Here is an 11,412-nt window from a genome sequence, read left to right on the forward strand (position 1 = left end):
AAAAGCAATCTCCAAACCTGACCCCTTCGGCGCATCTCCCTGCTGCCTTTCCAACTTGCAGGGCAGGCTGCCCTCAGGGACCACTTTGGAAATCATCATCCGCCCCCCCCCGCGCGCACACACACAGAGAAATGGACGTTTTAGGGAAGATACTTCAGAAATCGTAGAACTTCAAGCTGGAACGGACTTGTGCACATTATCTACTCCGTCTCTCCTGTCCTGGCAGATGGTGACTGCTGACCAGTTACTCCTGTGCCATAAATCAAAGGTGACAGGTTCCAGGTTCCCAGTAGTAGGTTGGGGGATTTTCTGAACCCAGGAGATGTGTCTGTGTGTTTCTTGGTTACAATCCTGGTTTTATACATTCTGTTGGGATTGTTTTCTTTTACCTTCTCTCACCATGTGGTGATTGGAACTTCTGGGCCTGCTGCCAGCATGTCATGAGAGCAATGGGGCAGGGAATGTGTCTACCAACTCTATTCTATGGCATGCTCCCGAGCGCTTAGTACACTGCTTTGCACGCTGTAAGCGCTAAATAAACACGATTGATAGATCAATCGATCGATTGATTGAAATGTGGATGCTGCCGTGCCCTTGATTTTCCTGACAGTTTCAGGCCAGAGTGAGGGGAAAAACGATTTAGGGGATTGCCAGTATCAAAAAAAGACTCCTCAAACTTCATGAGGTATTCCCTAAGCCATTTTAATTTTTATTGCCGGGGATTGTAAGCTCTGTATACGGGGGGCAGTCTAAAGCTGCAGATCAGCACATCGCCACAATGGAAATCAATTACGAAGACATCGTTCTACGAACCACTGGTTCACGTGTCCCTGTCCTGTGATACTCATCGCCGAGAGCATAAGGGTCAGTACGTGTCAGTGCATGCATGTGTATGCTGAAGATTCACATGTCATGTTGTTTGTCCTTCTCTATTGCAAATGGCAGCAAATTAGCCCCTTCCCCTCATTGGTGAATCATATCTGTGATAATGGCATTTGGAATTCTTGTAGTTCTTTCTTCTATCTCAAAGTGCCCTACAAACATCATCCGCTGCCAAGTATTATTATCCCAATTTTACAGATGGAGGAAATGAGGCATAGAGAGGTTTAAGTGCCTTAAGGACTTAAGTGCTTCAGAGCTTTGGAATGGCTACTTTGGTGAAGAGGAGATTTTCTCCGCCAGCTCCTGGGCTTGGGCTACAGAATCTGGCAGAGCATCTGGAATGCGGGTGGTCTGGCAATTTACCCTGAGTTTTTAACTGGGGTCAATGGCCCCTCATCCTTTTCTATAAAGGTCCAGACCATGAGAACGTTAGCTTCCGACTGCATCTTTCTGAAGCACTTCAAGTACATTGACTTGTATCATCCAGGATCTCACGACTCCGTCAAACCCATTCGTCTTTTAACTAGGCCTGGGAATCAGGCCTTGATTACATGGGAGCCAGAAGAATCTGGGTATTTCAATATTTATCACATGCAAAAGTAGGACATTTGTCCCTGGAATGTACAGACAAAAGGACATGTAGAGAGGAAAACCAGTAAGAGCCATAAAATCAGCTATCGGTATTGAGTTATCTGCTTGTTAAAAAAATAAAAGTGGTGTACCAGAGAAAGAGAGTGAGACATTTTCTGACATTTGGGAGAATATGGAGGGAGTTTTAGAGACATAGCATAGTCAGCCTAATGGTGGATTTTAAATGGATGTTCAATTTTGTTTATTCACGTCAACATCAATCAATCGATTGATCAGTGGTATTTATGAAGTGCTTACTGTGGCAGAGCATTCATTCAATCATTCAGTTGTATTTATTGAGTGCTTACTGTGTGCAGAGCACTGTTCTAAGCTCTTGGAAAGTACAATTCAGCAACAGAGATAATCCTTGCCCAACAATGGGCTCACAGTCTAGAAGTGGGGAGGCAGACATCAAAACAAGTAAACAGGCATCAATAGCATCAATATAAATAAATAGAATTATGGAACTAAGCACTTGGGAGAGTACAATCCGACAGAGTTGGCAGACATTTTCCTTGCCCACAAGAAGCTCGCAGTCTAGAGGAGAAGATAGACATTAGGGTAAATAATGCATATGCACATAAGCAGCATGGCCTAGTGGAAAGAGCCCGGGCCTCGGAGTCAGAGGACCTAGGTTCTAATCCCAGCTCTGCAATTGCTTGCTGTGTGACCTTGGGCAAGTCATTTAATTTCTTTCTGCCTCAGTTCTCCTGTTCTCCCTCCTACTTAGACTGTGAGCCCCATGTGGGATAGGGACTCTGTCCAATCTAATTAACTTGTATCTATTCCAGTGCTTAGAACAGTGTTTGACACAGAGTAAACACTTACACAAATACCATAAAAAAGTGCTGTGGGGCTGAGGGTGGGGTGAATAGCAAGTGCTTAAAGGGTACACATCCAAGTGGATAGGCGACACAGAAGGGAGACGGAGTAGGGGAAATGAGGGCTTAGTCTCAAAAACATCACCAAACAGCATTTGTCATGTGTTTTCAGGAATATGCTCCTGCTTTATGAATTATGCAAAGCAAATTAAATAAGCATATTCCGGGACCTCCAGGAGCTTAATTTCATTTAAAAAAAAGAATTAACAAAATATCTCACCTACTCAATCCATACAGTGCTGTGGTAAATGTTTACCCGGAAGCAGATAACTACAAGATACCTAGAAACATTATACTAGAACCTTTGCTGACCAGGTGCATTTAAGGAACCTCCTGTAACGGAAAAAGTTAAGAATGTTAGATGGTCTATCCCTAAACATGAGGCTGGCTATCTGGAGGACAACCAGCACATGGGTCCTCTAAGAACACAAGCAACAGTACTCTCCCCATCTTCAAAACCCTACTGAAATTATACCTCCTCCAGTAAGCCTTCCTGGACTAAACTCTCATCCCTCCACTCTATTTTCCCTCCCTATCTTTCCTCCCTACCTCTCCCATGCACTTAGTCCTACCTTCTAAGCACTTAGGTACTCCCCTCCCACCCCCGCCCCCATCCCCTAGCACTTATGTCCATGTCCTTATACTCAGTTGCTTGCAAGAGCCCGGATTTGGGAGTCAGAGGACATGGGTTCTAATCCCGGCTCCGCCACTTGTCTGCTGTGTGACTTTGGGCAAGTCATTTCACTTCTTTGGGCCTCAGTTATCTCATCTGTAAAATGGGGATTAAGACTGTGAGTCCCATGTGAGACAATCTGATTACCTTGTATCCCCTAGTGCTTAGAACAGTGCTTGGCACATAGTAAGTGCTTAACAAATACCAATATTATTATTATTACCTATAACTTATTTTAATATGTCCTCAATATCAAAATTCAATCAATGGTATTTATTGAGCACTCACTATGTGCAAGGTACTGTACTAAGCACTTGAGAGAGTACAATGCAACTGGTAGACATGATCCCTGCTAGACTGTAAGCTCCTTGAAGGCAGGGATCATGTCTACCAGTTGTACTCTCTCAAGTGCTTAGTACAGTGTTCTGCACACAGTGAGTTCTCAATAAATACCCCTGATTGAATTTTGATACTAACTGAGAACATATTATTCTGAGGAACAACATAGCCTAGTTAGATAGAGCATGGTCCTGGGAGTCAGAGGACCTGGGTTCTAACTTTGGCTTTACCGCGTACCTGCTGTGTGACCTTAGGCAAGTCACTTAACTTCTCTGTGCCTCAGTTTAGCTTGTCTGTGAAATGGGGATTCAATATCTGTTCTCCCCCCTACTCAGAAGGTGAACCCCATGTGGGACAGGGACCATGTTCAAAATGATTAACCTGTATCTACCCCAGCACTTAGAACAGTGCTTGACATGGTAATCCTCACCATTAAGCACTTAGTATGGTGCTCTGCACACAGTAAACACTCAATAAATACAATTGAATGAATTATTAACTTACTATGTGAGCCCCATGTGGGGCAGAGGCTGTGTCTGATCTGATTGCATTGTATCTACCCCACTGCTTAGCTTGTTTTTTTGTGGCATTTGTTAAGGGCTTACTATGTGCCACACACTGTACTAAGCACTGGGGTAGGTACAAGCTACAGGATACGGTTCAAGTCCCACATGGGACTCACAGTCTTATTCCCCATTTTACAGATGCGGTAACTGAGGCACAGAGAAGTGAAGTGACTTACCCGTCACATAGCAGACAAGTGGCAGAGCCAGGATTAGAACCCAGGGCCTTCTGATTCCCAGGCCCATGCTCTGTCCACCAAGCCACTCTGCTTCTCAGTGTTTGGTACATAGTAAGCACTTAAATACCACAATGATGGTGATCATTATTATTAGTATTTCATGAGCTTGGTTAAGTCACTTAACCTCTCTGTGCCCCAGGTTTCACATCTCTAAAATAGAGATAATTCTGGAGTAGCGCAGGCTGAAGAAGAACTAATCGAGGTGACGATCAAAGTGCTTTTTAAGCAGGAGGACCTATGTGTTGGACATAGTGTCCATCCACTTTGATCGGTCGTGTCCCGCCGATCAGTTGTCCATGCAGACATTGCTAGATTTTAGTTGTTAGCTGCTTTTTACAGGAACCAGCTGCAGTTCAAGTGACAGTTCCTCAACCAGAGAATGGCAGCATGCATATTCCAAGGCAGCCAGAAGTAAAGGGTTTAGATTTTTTCTTCTGAGCCAGCCCTCATTTCCTCTCTTACTCCTTGAATCCAACATGTAAGAAGCTATACATGGTGGTTGACAAGCCACTGAGCTCATGGTTAAAAGAAAATATGTTTTCAGATAAGGGGAAAATAGAACCCTTTCTAAATATGATCATGTCAGGCTAAGAAAAATAAATAGGCTGGAAAGGAAAACTGGCCAGTGAGTCGGATAGTCAACTAACCCCTGCCAGTTCAGAACCGATATTTATAACAACATCGTACTTAAGGTCTGTCCACGCAGAAGAAGAAAAGAAACATCTTAGGGGAGGGATTTTTTAAGTCCTATGTGTAACAGAAGGCTGCTATTCATGACCCATTGACAGTCTGCTCTCAAATGCAGGGGGTGCAGAGGTATCTAGTGGAAGAGGCTTCCCTGCATTGAAATGTTTCTGTTTTCCAACTGGTTCTGCCTGCCCCCTCTCAACCCCCAAGTCTCTTCCCCATGCCCTGGCACATTGAACATGGGATGTACCTTCAAAAGCATGAATTGCTTCCTGCACAACAATAAGAGGCAAAGTCAGGATTTTAAACCTACGGGAATATGGTTTCTTCCCTCTGCAGTCTATTAAGTTCATTTGGCAAACAGCGAACATCTGTTTGAGTTTCGAAAGCAGGCATCTAGCCATGAGCAGAATTCTGTCCCATCCCTGTTCACACTTTCCAAGTGTGTGTTCTAGAGAAGACAGCTCTGACTGAAAAATTATACACCACGTCCTTATTCCAGCACCGCAATTAGAGCAGTTTCTTTATGCCACTATTTGGCTGGGTTTGCAAAGAAACCTCATTTTCCTTGAGGGGGAAAAAATGAAATATTCAGAGAACATTACATTTGGAGAAGAGTTGATAATGGCTATTTCCAGGAATTGGGAAGTGGGTTAGCTTTTAGGAAATGGCTTTTAAAAATCCAACCAACTCCAGGAGTGGCCCAAAGTTTGGTTTTGACACAATGAGATGATAAATGATCTTTCGAAGCATGTAAACTAACAAATATGTATCCTTACTGGCTGACCTGGGACAAACCTAAGCAAGATTATCCACTCGTTCCTTGCATCAACTGGTTTCTGTTGACTATGTTCATTACATAAGCAGTTTGGCAGCAAGGAAAACATGACCAACTTTAACTCCAAAAGCCTTTCTTTCTTTTTTTTTTTTTTTGCTTTTTTATGGTATTTGTTAAGTGCTTACTATATGCCAGGCCCTGTACTAAGCATTGGGGTAGCTACAAGCTAATCAGGTTGTACTCAGTCTGTGTCCCACAAGGGGGTCACAGTCTTAAACCCCATTTTACAGAGGGGGTAACTGAGGCACAGAGAAATGAAGTGACTTGCCCAAGGTCACACAGCAGAGAAGTGAGGGAGCTGGGATTAGAATCCAGATTCCTCTGACTCCTAGGCCCATGCTCTATCCACTAGGCTATGCTGCTTCTTTGGTCAATAATGGGTAGACCGACCTCAACAGTACTCAATTAAGTCCACTGTTCTATTTGGCTGCAAAAGAAGAAGCGTATTTTCCAGCTGGCTGCTCTCGCTACCTTGAAGTAGCACCAGCCCCTTCACCAGAGGCCAAGGGAAGGAAGTGTGCAAATGTGGAGGGGAAGCACCTGACTAGAATACTCGGCTGAGGGGTGAAATACATCGCGGGTACCCAACCCTATGGAGGTAGGATTGAGGGGGAATTCCATGGGGCCAGTATATGCAAAAGAGCATCTTGCGGGTCTAGCTTGGTAGTTTCAGAAATCAAGAGTCACATGTCCACTGGCTGAGGACCTTCTTGAACAACTAGCTAAGGGGTTGACGAGCTCCCTCAGTGGGGTGACCTCGGAAACCTGGTTGTCAGCGGTGGTTTACCAAGTGGCATTTTGAGTGGCATCGAGAATTCCGGGGCTATGTCTACACCACCACGTGGAGCAGTGGGGCGGGGAGAAGTACCCCAGAATAAGAGTGTCATTCTCACAACCGAAGTCCTTGTGGGAAAGTGGATTCCTCAAACATTGCTCAGTGCTCTGCACGCAGTAAGCGCTCAGTAAATACCAGTCAGTCAGTCAGTCTGCCAGTCAATCGTATTTACTGAGCACTTACTGTGTGCAGAGCACTGTACTGAGCATTTGGGAGAGTACAACATAACAATATACCACTGGATTGACTGATCTCTGGGAGCTCCTCCCTGGACATGTCTTATGGGTAGGTGAGAGTGAGCAAGAGAGAAGGAGAGGCGGTGTGGCCTAAGGGATAGAACATGGGCCTGGGAGTCAGAAGGACCTGGGTTCTAGCCCTGGCTCTGCCACATGTCTGCTGTGTGACCTTGGGCAAGTCGCTTAACTTCTCTGGGCCTGTTATCTCATCTGTAAAATGGGGATCATTCATTCATTCAATTGTATTTACTGAACATTTACTGTGTGCAGAGCACTGTACCAAGCACTTGGGGGAGTACAATAAAGCAATCAACAGACGCATTCCCTGCCCACAACATTCCCTGCCCACAACAAACTTACAGTCTAGAGGGGGAGACAGACATTAGTGGGAGTCCCATGTGGGATATGGACTGTGTCTAACCTCATTAGCTTGTCTCTAGCCCAGCACTATGCCTGGCACATAGTAAGTGATTAACAAATACCGTTTAAAAAGAGGAGAGAAGGTGACTGAAATAGAGAAGAAAAAGAGAGAGAAGAGGCAGAATCCCCTCTTCTCCCTATCTGTGATCTCCTGATTTCTCATAACAAATGAACACCTTTTGGTCAGTCTCTCAAGTGAGGTCTCTAGACCCTAAGATGGGGTGTGCATCCGCTGTACTGGAGTTGGGGAATCTGGTCCTGATTCCAGCAGCAATGCTGAGAGTGGTCAGAGCCTCAAAGGGACTCAAGCCCTCAGCCTAGCCCCACTCTGGCTGTCTGGAAAGTGGGGTTTAGGTGCTGCTCACTGATTTCCCGGCTAACCTCAGAACGGTTTGCGTGAGTTCCTTTCTCACTTTGAGGGTCCCTTAGATGACATTTGGACTCCCAACCTTGCCTCCCCCTTCCCATCTGCCATACTTGGGGCACACATTCATTACCTCTGCACCCCCTTTCCCTCCCCTTTCTGAAAGTCCCAAGAGCCACCAGCTGTGCGGCCTGCCCACGGGAGATGACACGTGGGCTCTAAATCCAGCCCGGCTGAGACCAGATGCTGATCCAGCTGCACAGCTACTGCCCTAGCTGTCTTCTAGGCTGTGGGGTGCTCTCTTTTTTCTTTTTTTTTTTTTGGTGATTGGAGTGGTGGCCTGGCAGAGGGCTTCAGTTGGTTTCTGTAATTCCACATGCTCAATTTTTTAGAAGCCAAGATGAGGGGTTTCCAGAAAGATTTCTGCTTTCGAAGAGAAGCCATAGCTGGGCCACAGCTTTCCCACTTGCCCATGTGGGGTTGCTATTGGGTGAATCTCGGCTGTGAAATTTTTGCCATTGGATCGGATCATGACTGTAGCACTGAACTGCCAGTGACTTGCCACATGCAAATCCCTTGGTCTCTCAATTTCCCTACCTAACGAACCCCTGCCCCCTCCCTACCTCACAAAAGTGTACCCATGGAGGAGATGGTCATTATCATCATTAATAATCAATCAATCAATCAATCGTATTTATTGAGAACTTACTGTGTGCAGAGCACTGTACTAAGTGCTTGGGAAGTACAAGTTGGCAACATATAGAGACAGTCCCTACCCAACAGTGGGCTCACAGTCTAGAAGGGGGAGACAGAGAACAAAACCAAACATATTAACAAAATAAAATAAATAGAATAGATATGTACAAGTAAGATAAATAAATAGAGTAATAAATATGTACAAACATATATACGTATATACAGGTGCTGTGGGGAAGGGAAGGAGGTAAGACGGGGGGGATGGAAAGGGGGACGAGGGGGAGAGGAAGGAGGGGGCTCAGTCTGGGAAGGCCTCCTGGAGGAGGTGAGCTCTCAGTAGGGCCTTGAAGGGAGGAAGAGAGCTAGCTTGGCGGATGGGTGGAGGGAGGGCATTCCAGGCCAGGGGGATAACGTGGGACGGGGGTCGACGGTGGGACAGGCGAGAAAGAGGCACAGTGAGGAGATTAGCGGCAGAGGAGCGGAGGGTGCGGGCTGGGCTGTAGAAGGAGAGAAGGGAGGTGAGGTAGGAGGGGGCGAGGTGATGGAGAGCCTTGAAGCCGAGGGTGAGGAGTTTCTGCCTGATGCGCAGATTGATTGGTAGCCACTGGAAATTTTTGAGGAGGGGAGTAACATGCCCAGAGCGTTTCTGGACATAGACAATCCGGGCAGCAGCATGAAGTATGGATTGAAGTGGGGAGAGACATGAGGATGGGAGATCAGAGAGAAGGCTGATGCAGTAGTCCAGACGGGATAGGATGAGAGCTTGAACGAGCAGGGTAGCGGTTTGGATGGAGAGGAAAGGGCGGATCTTGGCAATGTTGCGGAGCTAAGACTGGCAGGTTTTGGTGACGTCTTGGATGTGAGGGGTGAATGAGAGAGCGGAGTCGAGGATGACACCAAGGTTGAGGGCTTGTGAGACGGGAAGGATGGTAGTGCCGTCAACAGAGATGGGAAAGTCAGGGAGAGGGTAGGGTTTGGGAGGGAAGACAAGGAGTTCAGCCTTGGAGATGTTGATTTTTAGGTGGCGGGCAGACATCCAGATGGAGATGTCCTGAAGGCAGGAGGAGATGCGAGCCTGGAGGGAGGGGGAGAGAGCAGGAGCAGAGATGTAGATCTGGGTGTCATCAGCGTAGAGATAATAGTTGTAGTCGTGGGAGCGAATGAGGTCACCAAGGGAGTGAGTGTAGATCGAGAACAGAAGGGGACCAAGAACTGAACCTTGGGGAACCCCCACAGTAAGGGGATGGGAGGGGGAGGAGGAGACTGCAAAAGAGACTGAGAATGAATGACCGGAGAGATAAGAGGAGAACCAGGAGAGGACGAAGTCTGTGAAGCCAAGGTTGGATAGTGTGTTGAGGAGAAGGGGGTGGTCCACAGTGTCAAAGGCAGCTGAGAGGTGGAGGAGGATTAGGATAGAGTAGGAGCCGTTGGATTTGGCAAGCAGGAGGTCATTGGTGACCTTTGAGAGGACAGTTTCCGTGGAATGTAGGGGACGGAAGCCAGACTGGAGGGGGTCGAGGAGAGAGTTGGTGTTGAGGAATTCGAGGCAGCGTGTGTAGACAACTCATTCAAGGAGTTTGGAAAGGAATGGTAGGAGGGTTATATGGTGATAACTAGAAGGTGAGGTGGGGTCAAGAGAGGGTTTTTTTAGGATGGGAGAGACATGGGCATGTTTGAAGGCAGAGGGGAAGGAACCAGTGGAGAGTCATAGTATTTGTTGAGAAATACTCAACATAGTATTTGTTTCTCTCACTTGCTGAGAGAAGCAGCATGGACTAGTGTAAAAAGCACAGGCCTGGGAGTCAGAGGACCTGGGTTCTAATCCCGGCTCTACTACTTGTCTGCTGTGTGACCTTGGGCAAGTCACTTAATTTGTCTGGGCCTCAGTTACCTCATCTGTAAAATGGGGATTAAGACTGTGAGCCCTCTGTGGGACAAGGACTGTGTCCAACCCAATTACCTTGTGTCTACCCCAGAACTTATTACAGTGTCTGGCACATAGTAAGTGCTTAACAAATACCACAATTATTATTATTATCATTAACCTGTGTGACCTTGGTCAAGTCACTTCACTTCTCTGTACCTCAGTTCCCTCACCTGCTAAATGGGGGTTCAATACCTGTTCTTCCTCCTCCTTCTTAGACTCTGAGCCCCATGTGGGACCTGATTATCTTGTATCTACCCCAGTGCTTTGTACAGTGCTTGGCACATAGTAAGCACTTACCAAATACCACCACTAGTATTATTACTACAGAGCACTATACTAAGCGCTGGCAATGCCAAGTACCCACTGGGTGCAGAGCTCTGATCTAGGGGCTTATATTTCTGTCTCTCCCCCATGTGGGATCCCTACTCTCTAGATACTTTGAGTTCAGTGTGGGAGACAGTAGACATAAATGGATAAATCGAGAGTTAAGAAGGTGAGTAGCTATGAAAAACACAAGTGATTAAATGAATGAAATAAATACACAAGTATGTTTGTATTTGAAATAATTGTTAATGGAACATGCTGGGGCTCAGGCAATTTTACACTTGCAATGACTTCAACACGAGGCTGAAGTATTGCTATTATGGGTAAAGACAATAATACTGTACTGGCAGGGATATAAACTCCCAAGCCCAGAAGAGTCAGGATTCATTCATTCATTTATTCAATCATATTTACTGAGTGCTTATTGTGTGCAGAGCACTGTTCTAAGCACTTGGAAAGTACAATTCAGCAACAGAGACAATCCCTACCCAATAATGGGCTCACAGTCTAGAAGTGGGGAAACAGACATCAAAACAAGTAAACAGGCATCAATAACATTATTATTATTATTCTTGTACATATTTACTATTCTACTTATTTTGTTAATGATGTGCATTTAGCTTTAATTCTATTTGTTCTGACGATTTTGACACCTATCAACATGTTTTGTTTTGTTGTCTGTCTCCCTCTTCTAGACTGTGAGCCCATTGTTGGGTAGGGACCATCTCTGTATGTTGCCGACTTGTACTTCCCAAGCGCTTACTACAGTGCTGTGCACACAGTAAGCACTCAATAAATACGATTTAATGAATGAACTAACTACCATTTGCACAGCCAGCCATCATCCATGGAAAACATTCCGATTGACCAATCAATCA

This window comes from Tachyglossus aculeatus, chromosome X1, assembly GCF_015852505.1.
Source record: "Tachyglossus aculeatus isolate mTacAcu1 chromosome X1, mTacAcu1.pri, whole genome shotgun sequence".
NCBI classification, from domain to species: domain Eukaryota; kingdom Metazoa; phylum Chordata; class Mammalia; order Monotremata; family Tachyglossidae; genus Tachyglossus; species Tachyglossus aculeatus.